Source organism: Panicum virgatum, chromosome 5N (genome assembly GCF_016808335.1).
Source record: "Panicum virgatum strain AP13 chromosome 5N, P.virgatum_v5, whole genome shotgun sequence".
In the NCBI taxonomy this organism is placed as follows: Eukaryota; Viridiplantae; Streptophyta; class Magnoliopsida; order Poales; family Poaceae; genus Panicum; species Panicum virgatum.
The window spans coordinates 39,808,439-39,820,557 of NC_053149.1; the positions used below are offsets into that span (position 1 = coordinate 39,808,439).

Here is a 12,119-nt window from a genome sequence, read left to right on the forward strand (position 1 = left end):
AACAAGCGGAAGCAAAACTTATCCATAAAGTCAATTAAGAGACTCATAAAAAGATTGAGCTAGTCACTATAAAAAAGAATCTCTTAATTAAGCATGCAAGAATTAACTAGTAAAGATTATCAAGCACAAAAGCTAAAGCATACAAGGATTAACAGCAATTAGCAAGATCAAGTATTAATTAGCTAGTCTAAACATGTAGAGGTCATCAAGTGATAATGGCACAAACGAGCTAATTAAATAACTTAAGCAAGGGACCAACGAGAAAAACAAAATGAACTGCTACTGCCCAAGCACAAAAAAGCCCAAATGTTAGGAGTAGTTCGGGCTACTTAGTAGTCAAACTATTGCACAAGGCCCATTAGTTATTTTTTGTTCCGGAATAATTTTTTTGTTGCCGAACAATTTTTTGTATTGCTAGAATAATTAAAAAATTATTATGAAACAAATTTGACTAAATTATACATATGTGCCAGTTTATTGAACTAATTTAAGTCCAAAACAAAAAAAACTGGAGTGGGAAAGGGGTAATACGCGTTACCCAGCAGCCCCAAAAAAGCATACCTGCGCTGCTCACCTTGCTGGCCCTGCTGGAGCGCACGGCCTGCCAGCCAGCTTTGGCGCTGGCCTGTGTGGCTTGGGCTGCGTGCCTGAGCTCCCTTGCGAGCTGGGCCGTGGGCGCCTTCCAGCCCGCGCGTGGGCAGCCTGGCCTCTAGGCCTGCCTGTCTCACGGACTCCTTCACGATGCAGGCCGCTGGCTTGTGCTGCTGCGTGGGCCGCTCGCCCCGCCTGGGCCTGCGCGCACCCTCCCGGGCCACTCGCTCGCGGGGCCGCATGCCCCTCCGAGCCGTGAAGATGGACATCGTATGTAACTTCCGGTCTGAGCTTCGTACACGTGTAAACAACAAGCAGACCGCCGAACGAGCGGACAGTCCAGCATTGAAGCGCTTCATGGGCCAAAAGCAGCAGCTGAGGGAAGGACAACACGTGGCTGCACTAGACTTGCTAGCGGTTGATTTCGTATGACCGGACATTCAAATGCACTTTACTCTCAAACCATGTACACATTTCAAATTTCGTTTGGACCTAAATGTTGTTCATAATTAATTAAACAAAACAAGATCCATTTTATATATTTTTCGTTATTTATTTTTTTAGAAAAAAGTCAACAAACTATATGTACCATTTCAACATTTTAAATATATTGTTTCAACATTTCTAACATGTTATTTAAATAATTCGCACATAATGTTGATCTTTCCTCCAAAATCGTTGAATTAGTTTTTTAATTTTTTTATATCAACATTTTTATGGTATGAGTTCAACACTATAGATATACTAGCTCAACATTTTAGTTATATTATTTCGACATTGCCATGTAAAATGTTGAACTACCTTATCTACTATGATTAAACTAGAAATGAAGAAGTTTGAATCTATTATTTTAGAATGTTGAATATGCTAATTCAATATTTTCTCATATTCTTTTTATTGAAAAATGAAAAGTTTCCATGCCTCTCGGCTCTGTGCTGCTGTTGCGTGCTGCCTTGCAGTAAGCATGTTCAGTCGGCTTTGGGCAGCAGAACAGTGAGTGCGGGGGGATTCGCTTCATTGTTGGGCTTCAGTAGCTGTTAATGGGCTTTATAGTTATAGATGTTAAACATCTTCCGGAATGCATATAGGGACGCCCCCTCCGAGCTGCTCGCTTGCTCGAGCCAGGTGCCTGCTCGAGCAACCGCCGCCGGCCGCCGTCGTCGCAGCTCAGCGCCGCCGCGTGAGCCGTGCGCCGCTGTGCCGACCTTCGCGCCCCGCTTGCTCCACCTCGGGTCGCAAGCCTGTATTCTCTGCTCTGAAAAACCTGCACGCACGAGCAGAAGAAAGGAGAAAGCAAGAACAAAACGGAGATTTCAAACGCAAATTACTCTCTCAAAACTTCAAGGATCCGAACGAAATTTGAATCGTAGATTGAGGTCTAACAGATCCAAAAAGAAATTTGCGGAAAGATCGAATAAATCTCGCGAATCGAAAATCGCACAAAAAATACTCTAAAAATCGCAGAAAAAGAAAAATGAAGGAAACAAGAGTATGAACACCAAAATCACTCAAATCTTGAATTCCAGAGGACAAAAGTAGGTTAGGGCCTTCTTTCCCATCAAAAACTCTAATCCAAAAATAAAAGAAAATAGAAGAAGAAAATAAACTAGAATGGCAAGAGCACCTTCCAACTAGCCATATCTATCTATACAAAGTCATGACGAATGACTAAAATACTCTTATGTTAATAACTACGATACACGCCCACACCTTCACGACTGGCCGCCTTCACGACTTCGTTTCACCTCGATGCAAGCTTCGCGATGGTGCCACGTGCCCTCCGCCCGGACCTTGACCGCGTCAAGTCCGCTCTCGGTTTTGAGGCCCAAACCGGTCAAACCTGTCTCCCCCGATTTTGAGGACAAACCGGTCAAACCCTCTCACACACCATCGCACGATGTGACTGACTCTCCGGTTTTGATGCCAAACCGGTCAAAATGCCGATGTCGACGCATGTCCCACCTCCCGCCGAGCTTTGACGCCTTCGAGTCATTCGCGTGCGCGCCACCCCATGGGCCACCTACTTGACTCGTCATCGTCCTCGCTGACTTGGCAGACACCGTCTTCATCACCATATACTCTTGCTCTTCTGTGCACCATGTGGACCGCCCATGGCTCCGCACGGCCTCCTCGGGTCCCTCGGTCCAGGTCTACTCGCGTTCACCCTTCACCGTCTTGATCCCTCGGCATGAACCTTTTGCTTCTCTGAGCCTACTCGCATCCAACTCTCACCATGGTCCTTCAGCATGAATCTTTCACCTGACCTTCACCTCGCGTCGTCGACCACCATGCCGCATCCTACACCTGCACATTACGAGCCAAGAGATACATCAAATCTACACGATGTTGTCAATCACTCATCATTCAAGGGTGACCACCATTGGTCCTCACCCACCTAAGACACACGGCGAAGCCTCCTTTCGTCATGTGCTGTTGTTTCGACGTATGTTTAGTATATGGCGCACGGCAAAGCGTCTCTTCGCCGTGTGCCCATAGATTTGCGCACGGCAAATAGTGAGGCACACGGCAAATTACCGGTTTCCGGTAGTGATAGGCGAGTCACGTCTGGCTACTGGTGTCACGAATTTTACCTAGTTAAGGAGTCGTGGTATAAGCAAAATGGCTATTTCTTAAAAATTTTGATCGACACATACTATTATTGAAATTGTAGAACTGAAGGGGCAGAAAATAAAAAAAATATAAACAAGATGAATTGAACCAAACATCACCAAGGCCCATTGGCATAATGTTATAAGATCATATAATGCTTCAACTTGCTTTATGGAAACAAAATCTTCAACTTGGATTTGTCAAACGCGGTATAAGCTTGATCAGTACCAATTTGTAGTACATAATTTAAGTTGAAACAAATATCGGCTATGGATGATGACATATTCCTTGCTGCTACGTACAAGATGTTCAAAATCTCCTGTTCGTTTTAACCCTGTGTTGACAGCCAATTCTGGCAGTTCAGAGGCCGACCGGTCTGACCGGTCGGGTCGACCGGTCAGACCGGTCTGTCCAGTTGTAATCCGAGTAGTCTTTGTTTTATTTTAGAAATTCTTGTATAAACCGACTTGGAGAGGGGTATGACTTCCCCGGCCTATAAATATAAAGGCTAAGGCCGATTGAGGTATTCCCAATCGAATCAATCAAAATATCGCATTACTTTTTATCTCTCAAACCCTAGTATTTTCCAACCCTAGATTGCTTTCTTCTTTCGTCTCGACGATGTTTGAAGACGTTCTGAGTGGCCTGCCGATCTTAGAGCAACCCTAGCCGCACAAGCTCCGACGGGGTCCCTCCCGAGCTCGCGTTTCTAGGTCTTCGCGATTCTCTACTCCACACCAGTCAGACCGGTCTGCGGATCCGGTCAGACCGGTCTGCGTATCCGGTCAGACCGGTCTGCGTATCCGGTCAGACCGGTCTGCAGATCCAGTCAGATCGGTCCGCCAGGGCATCGCTGGTTCAGATCGTTTTGACGATCTCCTGAGCGTTCTAGCGCATTCGAGTGTGTTGGCGCGATTCTGTGTCAACACACTTTTTGGTGACTCCGCTGGGGAAAGATTAATCTGGTTTTAAAACCGATCTAATCTACTCTTTGAAGAAGATGGGCTCTTCAGACATCGACAAGGAAAACATCATCACGGCTACAATGGAGGAGCTCACCGAAGAGGAGCGCAAGGCCTACCTTCTTGTGGAGGAGCACGTCAAGGCACAATTCTTGAAGGGCTTCAAGAAGGATCGTGGTGGCCTCGTCAAGAGGGTGGAGGAGTTCGTTCTGCCATCTCTCAAGCTTAGCTAGGATAAGATTGAGGAGATCCCCAATGTAAGCATCTCTCCCTCTGATATGTTTGATAGAATGTCATCCATGATGGATCAAAAGATTATTGCTACACAAGCTACTGCGGGTGACGTTTTAATTAAATTGAGTAGTGATGTTGACGCGCTAAAAGGTAAACAACCCATGTCAGATTCTAACTCATCAGATCCGAGTTCGGCTACCCTTGAGTTCACACCTGAACCACTCTATGGTATGCCGCCGAACTCGTTCCCAGGGCAAATCAGTGCATTCCTTCTACCTTGCATCAATTTCTTGATCAGTGGATCGGCGATGAGATTGAGATTGTCCATGGGGACACTTCATCCTTTATTGCTTTAGCCGATTCGGATTCTATTAGTGCACACAACAACGTCAAGTGTTTATCGAGCCTGGATCTGTCCGATTATGATTTGATTAGTTGCACCTAGGATGGTTTTGTTTCTGCTGTACTAAAGCCAATGGATAATCGGCTAAATCATTTAATGTAAATCAGATGAGTACAACAGAAGCTCCAGAAGCGACCGGTCAGACCACTTGTGCCGACCGGTTAAACCGGTCCAGTCCCGTTCGGTGCACAGATCCGACCGGTCAGATCGGACACCCCGACCGGTCAGACCGGTCCAACACAGAGTGGTTACAGCAGATGCTAGATCAGTATCGGGCGCGTACGAACGATATGTGTGAAGCCATTGAAGATTCTGATGATCTAGACAAGCTGGGCCAAGGGTTTGCATCGGCCGATCTAGACATTGGTGATGGAACTATCCCTAGTCCGACCTTTGTAAACAAAAATTTATCGGCTGAATATAAAGCCGATTTGGTTAATTTATTGAAGGAATATGTTGATTGCTTTGCTTGGGAGTATCATGAAATGCCCGGTTTAAGTCGTGATCTTGTTGAGCATCGTTTACCGATTAAAGCCGGTTTTAGACCTTATAAACAACCGGTTAGGCATTTCAATCCCATTATTTATGACCGAATTAAAACTGAAATTAATTGTTTACTTGATGCTGGATTTATTCGGTCTTGTCGTTATGCTGATTGGATCTCTAATATTGTGCCCGTTGAGAAAAAGGATTCGGGGAAAATTAGAGTGTGCATTGATTTTAGAGATCTTAATAAAGCTACTCCCAAGGATGAATATCCTGTGTCTATAGCCGATATGTTGATCAATGAGGCTTCCGGACATCGTGTCATTAGTTTTCTTGATGGTAACGCCGGTTACAATCAAATATTCATGGCCGAAGAAGATATATCTAAAACGGCCTTTAGATGTCCAGGATTTGTCGGCTTGTTTGAGTGGGCTGTTATGACTTTTGGTTTGAAAAATGCGGGTGCTACTTATCAAAGAACTATGAATTTAATCTTCCATGATTTGTTTGGTGTCATCTTGGAGGTGTATATTGATGATATTGTCATTAAATTGGCCGGTTTGGATCAGCATTTAGCCGATTTGAGACTTGCTCTTGAGAGGATGCGCCGGTATGGTTTGAAGATGAATCCACTCAAATGTGCTTTTGGTGTATCGGCTGGAAAGTTTATTGGCTTCATTATTCATGAGAAGGGAATAGAGGTTGATCGTAAAAGAATTGAAGCCATGAGGAAGGTTGAAGCCCCTACATGCAAGAAGGATTTACAGTAGTTCTTGGGCAAGGTAAATTTCTTGAGAAGGTTTATATCTAACTTGTCCGGGAAGATCGATGCTTTTACTCCTATTCTTTGGTTAAAAGATGAAACCAAATTTACTTGGGGGGCAAAATAGCAAGAAGCATTTCAGAAGATCAAGATTATTTGTCTTTGCCACCCGTACTCAAAGCACCTAGGAGAGGAGTACCTTTCAGACTTTATGTGGCTGTTGAAGACAAGGTTATTGGGGCTGTTTTGACTCAAGAAACTGAAGGGAAGAAGTATATCATTACATATTTAAGCCGACGATTTATTGATGCGGAAACGTGGTATACATTTATTGAGAAGTTGTGTTTGTCTCTTTATTATGCTTGTACCAAATAAAGCCATTATCTACTATCTAGTACTTGCATAGTAGTATGTCAAACCGATGTGATCAAACATATGTTACAAAAACCAATTTTGAGTGGTAGAATCGGCAAGTGGGCTTATGCTTTGGTTGAATATGATTTGGCTTGTGAACCTTTAAAATCTATGAGAGGCCAAATTGTAACGGATTTTAAGCACCGGATTAATGACAAGCATGATCTAGAAGTCGGCTATATTACTTGCACACCATGGAAGTTGTACTTTGATGGATCGGTTTGTGATGATGGTCAAGGGATTGGTGATGTTCTTATTTCTCCGAATGGTGCTGTTTTTGAATTTTCAAACCGATTGGAAGAAGAGTGCACAAATAACTAAGTTGAATATGAGGCTCTTCTATTTGGCTTGGAATTCTTGCAATTCATGGGCGTGAAACATGTTGAAGCTTTTGGAGATTCTCTTCTAGTGGTGCAGCAAGTATCTAAGGTATGCCAGTGCTATAATAGTTCTCTAAATGCATATCTTGATAAATGCCTTGATATTATTTTTTCTTTCGATGAATTTATTATCAAACATATTCTGAGGGAAGAGAATGGAAAGGCAAATAATCTGGCTCAGCAAGCATCTAGCTATAATATTACGAAAAATTATTTCAACATTCGCAAGCCGATGCAAATGAAAGCCGAGTGTCTAGTTCTGGATGCACCGGTCCGACCGGTCAGCGAGACTGGTCTGACCGGTCCAGAGACCGGTCTGACTGGTAATGCAGCTGTTGGTTCTGATTCGGCCAAGAAAGACGATTCAATTGTGTCGGTCGAAACTCAGGATTTGAGGGTCCCTCTTATATCATATTTGAGAGATCCTGGTCGTGGAGCGGAGAGAAATATTCGGTGTTTGGCTTTTAAGTTTGTTTTAATTGACGATGAGCTTTATCGTCGATCTGCCGAAGTTTTGCTTCTCAAGTGTTTAGACTCGGATCATGCCCGGGTTGCTATGGATGGGGTAAATGAAGGTATTTGTGGTACTCATCAATCGGCTCCTAAAATGAAGTGGTTACTTAGAAGGGCCGGTTTTTATTGGCCCACCATGCTATCCGATTGTTTCAAATACTATAAAGGATGTGAAGAATGTCAGCGGTTTGGTGATTTACAATTGGTGCCTGCTGCGTTAATGCATCCTATTATTAAACCATGGCCGTTCCGCAGTTGGGGGTTGGATTTCATTGGACAAATTAATCCTCCATCTTCAAAGGGGCATCGCTTCGTGTTGGTTGCTACGGATTATTTCACTAAATGGACCGAAGCGGTTCCTTTGAGGAATATGACACATAAGGAGGTAATTGAGTTTATTACTGAGCATATTATTCATAGATTCGGCATTCCACAAACTTTGACAACGGATCAATGTTCTTCATTTATATCAAAAGAGGTGTGTGCCTTTGCCGAATCTTATAAGATTAAGTTGTTCAATTCATCTCCATACTATGCTCAGGCCAATGGGCAGGTTGAGTCTAGTAATAAGATTTTGATCAAACTTGTCAAGAAGAAGATAGAAGAAAATCCTAAGAGGTGGCATGAAGTGTTATCCGAAGCATTGTGGGCTCATCGTATATCTAGACATGGTGCTACTAAGGTTACTGCTTTTGAGCTTGTGTATGGTCAAGAGGCCGTTTTACCCGTTGAGGTAAATCTGGACGCATATAGATTGTCAAAGCAAAATGACCGCTCCGCTGTTGATTGCCATGATTTGATGATGGATAATATTGATAAGGTGACCGACAAGCGTTTGAAGGCTTTGAAGGAGATTGAGAAAGACAAGCTTCGGGTGGCCAGAGCTTACAACAAAATGGTAAAACTTAAATTTTTTTCAGGTTGGGGATCTGGTTTGGAAGACAATTTTGCCTCTTGGGATGAAAAACAACAAGTTTGGTAAATGGTCGCCAAGTTGGGAGGGTCCATACAAGATTATCAAAGTTATCTCCGGTAATTCGTATATGGTGGAGACGGTGCAAGGTGAGCGTCTACCAAGGGCTATCAATGGGAGGTACTTGAAGAAGTTCTATCCTAGTGTATGGCAAAGTGCATGAGGACGAAGATGGCCGGTATTGGATATCGCCCTTAGTTTTATTTTTTAGACTTGTATGCTCTGTGTAAAACATGTACATTAGGATAGTTCTTGCTTTTTGGCTTGTGAAACTCACCAAAAAGCAGGGGGGCATATGTTGATAGCCAATTCTGGCAGTTCAAAGGACGACCGGTCAGACCGGTCTGTCCAGTTGTAATCCGAGTAGGCTTCGTTTTATTTTGGAAATTCTTGTATAAACCGACTTGGAGAGGGGTACGACTTCCCCGACCTATAAATATAAAGGCTAAGGCCGATTGAGGTATTCCCAATCGAATCAATCAAAATATCGCATTACTTTTTATCTCTCAAACCCTAGTCTTTTACAACCCTAGATTGCTTTCTTCTTTTGTCTCGACGACATTTGAAGACGTTCTGAGTGGCCTGCCGACCTCAGAGCAACCCTAGCCGCGCAAGCTCCGACGGGGTCCCTCCCGAGCTCACGTTTCTAGGTCTTCACGGTTCTCTACTCCACACCGGTCAGACCGGTCTGCGGAACCGGTCAGACCGGTCCGCCAGGGCATTGCTGGTTCAGATCGTTTTGATGATCTCCTGCGCGTTCTAGCGCATTCGAGTGTGTTGGCGCGATTCTGTGTCTACACCCTGTTGTGTAACCCTTATTAATTTGGCACTGCAGTTGGATGATGTCGATGTCAACGTTGGCAAGAGTAGGAGGATCATTGGAGGCGTGGTGAGGAGAATGGACAGAAACAAGTGGATCATCGGTCTCATCATAGCCGTCCTTGTCTTGGCCATCCTAGTGATCCTGTATTTCAAGTTCGTGCACTAGTGGATTGCTTTGCATTGGGGCAGTAGTTTACTACTGCAACCATGATGAAGGAAGGCAGCTGTGAATTTTTTTATTCTCTTTGCACTTGGCAACCTTTGTGTTTTTCTTTTCTATTTTCCTTTTATTTTGTTCAGATCATATTTTTGTGGGGGTGTGCTTGTATGCTATCGAATGCGTTTCGAGGAAAAGTTCATACCATCAGACAGTCTCTTGTATATCTGATTGCTTTTTGTTTGAAAGACTAACTGAACAGACAATAATAAGTAGATTTCAGCATATCGCTGTCATTTTTCTATGTCCGAGTAAAAGAGGTTCAAAGCCTGGTTTAGTCATTTATATTTACGAGAGATCCATAATAGTTTTACTTTCATGGCATTGGCATATCATTCAGTTGAAGTTGTACTCTTTATGTCTGTATATATGTTTGACATGTGTATGATTCTAGTTCTAGAGATGCCTGAATCTCTCCTGCGCACGCAGGCAGCTGCAGTAGTCTACTTGCCTCGCCACTTTATTAGTTGTCACTTGCAAGGCTCGAAGCTTTCTTCGGTTCTCATCGTCGGAATGGCGACGACGTCGTTGGAAGCCTCCGTGGAGGCAACGCTGAGCACCCTGCGCGTGGAGGCGCCGCAGCGGCGGGCGCAGCCGTTCACCATCTTCCGCGCCGCGAGGGCAACCCGACCGCCTACGAGCCGCGCATGGTGTCCATCGGCCCCTACTACCACGGCGCCGCCGGCCTCCGCGCCATGGAGGACCACAAGTGGCGCTACCTCCACGACCGGCTGTCCCGCAACGCCGCCGTGAGCTCGTCCGCCATGATCCAGGAGATGCGGGCCCTGGAGCCCAGGGCTCGGGCGTGCTACAGCGAGCGGCCCCTCCTCGGCTCCGACGACTTGGTCCGGATGCTCCTCCTCGACGGCTGCTTCATCCTCGAGTTCTTCTTCAAGTGGCGCGACAAGGAGCCCGACGCGCTCTGAGACGTCGGCTGGGGCCTCACGCTCGTCAACGCCGACCTCCTCTTGCTGGAGAACCAGATCCCGTTCTTCGTCGTCGAGAGGCTCTACGACGCCGTCGCCGGCGCGCAGGGCAGCAAGGAGTCCCTCGTCAATCTTCTCCTCGAGTACATGAGCGACGAGGTCCTGATCGCGCCCCCTTCTGGCACCTGCGAGATCCACCACCTCCTTCACCTCTACTACGAGAGCTTCGTGCCCAGGCGGCCGCCGGTGGCGGCCTCGTCGAGTCGTCCCGCGCGGGTGATACCGCGGGCCACCGAGATGCGCGCGGCGGGGGTGACCTTCCTGCGGCGGAGGCCGGCGCGGGACGGCTACGACGTGGCGTTCGACGGCCGGCGAGGCGTGATGGAGATAACCCCCGTGGTGATCGACGGCGCCAAGAGGCCGCTCCTGGTGAACCTGATCGCCTTCGAGCAGAGCCAGGGCGTGGAGGAGACGCCTGTGTTCACCAGCTACGTGTCGCTCATGGGCATGCTCGTCCGCGGCGCGGAGGACGTGGAGCTGCTCCGGCGGCCCGGTTCTTCAGCCGCCTCGGGGAAGGCGCGCGGCGGCATGAACTACGAGCGGCACGTCTTCGCCGGGCTGTACGAGGACGTGCAGAGATACTGCGGGTCGTGGTGGCACAGGAACAGGGCGGCGCTCAGGCGCCAGTATTTCGGCAGCCCGTGGTCGGCCGTTTCCTTCGTCGTCGCCGCCCTCGTCGTTGCGCTCACGGCCACGCAGACCTACTTCACCGTGTTTCCCAGCAGCTGGTCGTGATTTCTCAATCGTATCGGTCGTAGCAGAAGGAACAATAGAAAGAAAAAATGGATAGTAGAATTCCAGTATATCTTGCAGATGGTTTGCCACTGGACGCCAGTACAGAATGGAACATGAAGTTGGAATTACAAAATCGATAATTATGAGTCTGTTTGGCGGAGCTTCCAGAGCAGCTTCTACTAAATCGAGAAAAAGCCCTACTAAATAGGTTTTTTCTAAGAGAAGTGATTCTATACTGATTTTATGGAGTTATCCTCTGAAATGAACTAAGGATCTAGGAGCTGAAAAAAGTAGTTTCTCCTCATTCACTTCTCATACAGGATCTATTTTTCATAAAGTTAATCTCAGAGAATCAATGAGAATCACTCTTAGCTAGTGAATTACTTCTCTCAAAGAATCAACTCCATAGAGAATGGGAATTAGGTAGAGCTCCACCAAACTTGCCCTATGTACGTGCACAAATTCCAGTTTGACTGAGTTCAAAAAGTTGTTCCAAATCATCAGGGTCTAAAGTTGATAATTATCTTTAGATTCTTTCTATTGACGGTCAAAGTTGGTTCTAAAGTTGGTTCTGAGGGTGAAATAAATTTATGTTTATAAAGTTTAGATCTGAATTGAGATCGAAATACTGAAATCAATTTATTTTATAAGGTTTAAATCCGCCATGTCCATGAGTCGTCACCGCCGAGCATCGCGGCATCATAGCCTACGTACGCAAGCAAAGCTTGGTTGGCCGTGCTCGACACCATCGCAAGGCTAGGACCTCACCGTCAGAAAGCTGACGGGTAGATGAAGAGGAAAAATATGATAAGGCAAGGGAAAAATTATCTGGGCACATGATGAGCTGGAGCACGAAAAAAAAGAAAAGGAAGAATAATATGAAGAAACACTCGAAACATAGAATTCGTGGTTCTCAGTGCTAAATCTTGGAAGGTATCTAATGAGAATATCACTTCTTTGGATACAAAATATTTTTGAAATTTCAGCCAAAAATCAATTTTCGGTGAAAATCAATCTTACCAATGGTGAC

At 45.6% G+C, this 12,119-nt stretch overlaps 1 pseudogene; it reads left to right on the top strand.

The window, feature by feature from the left end:
• The first annotated feature begins 9,179 nt into the window (after positions 1–9,179).
• On the top strand, positions 9,180–11,216 carry LOC120675672 (annotated as a pseudogene).
• Positions 11,217–12,119: the final 903 nt, after the last annotated feature.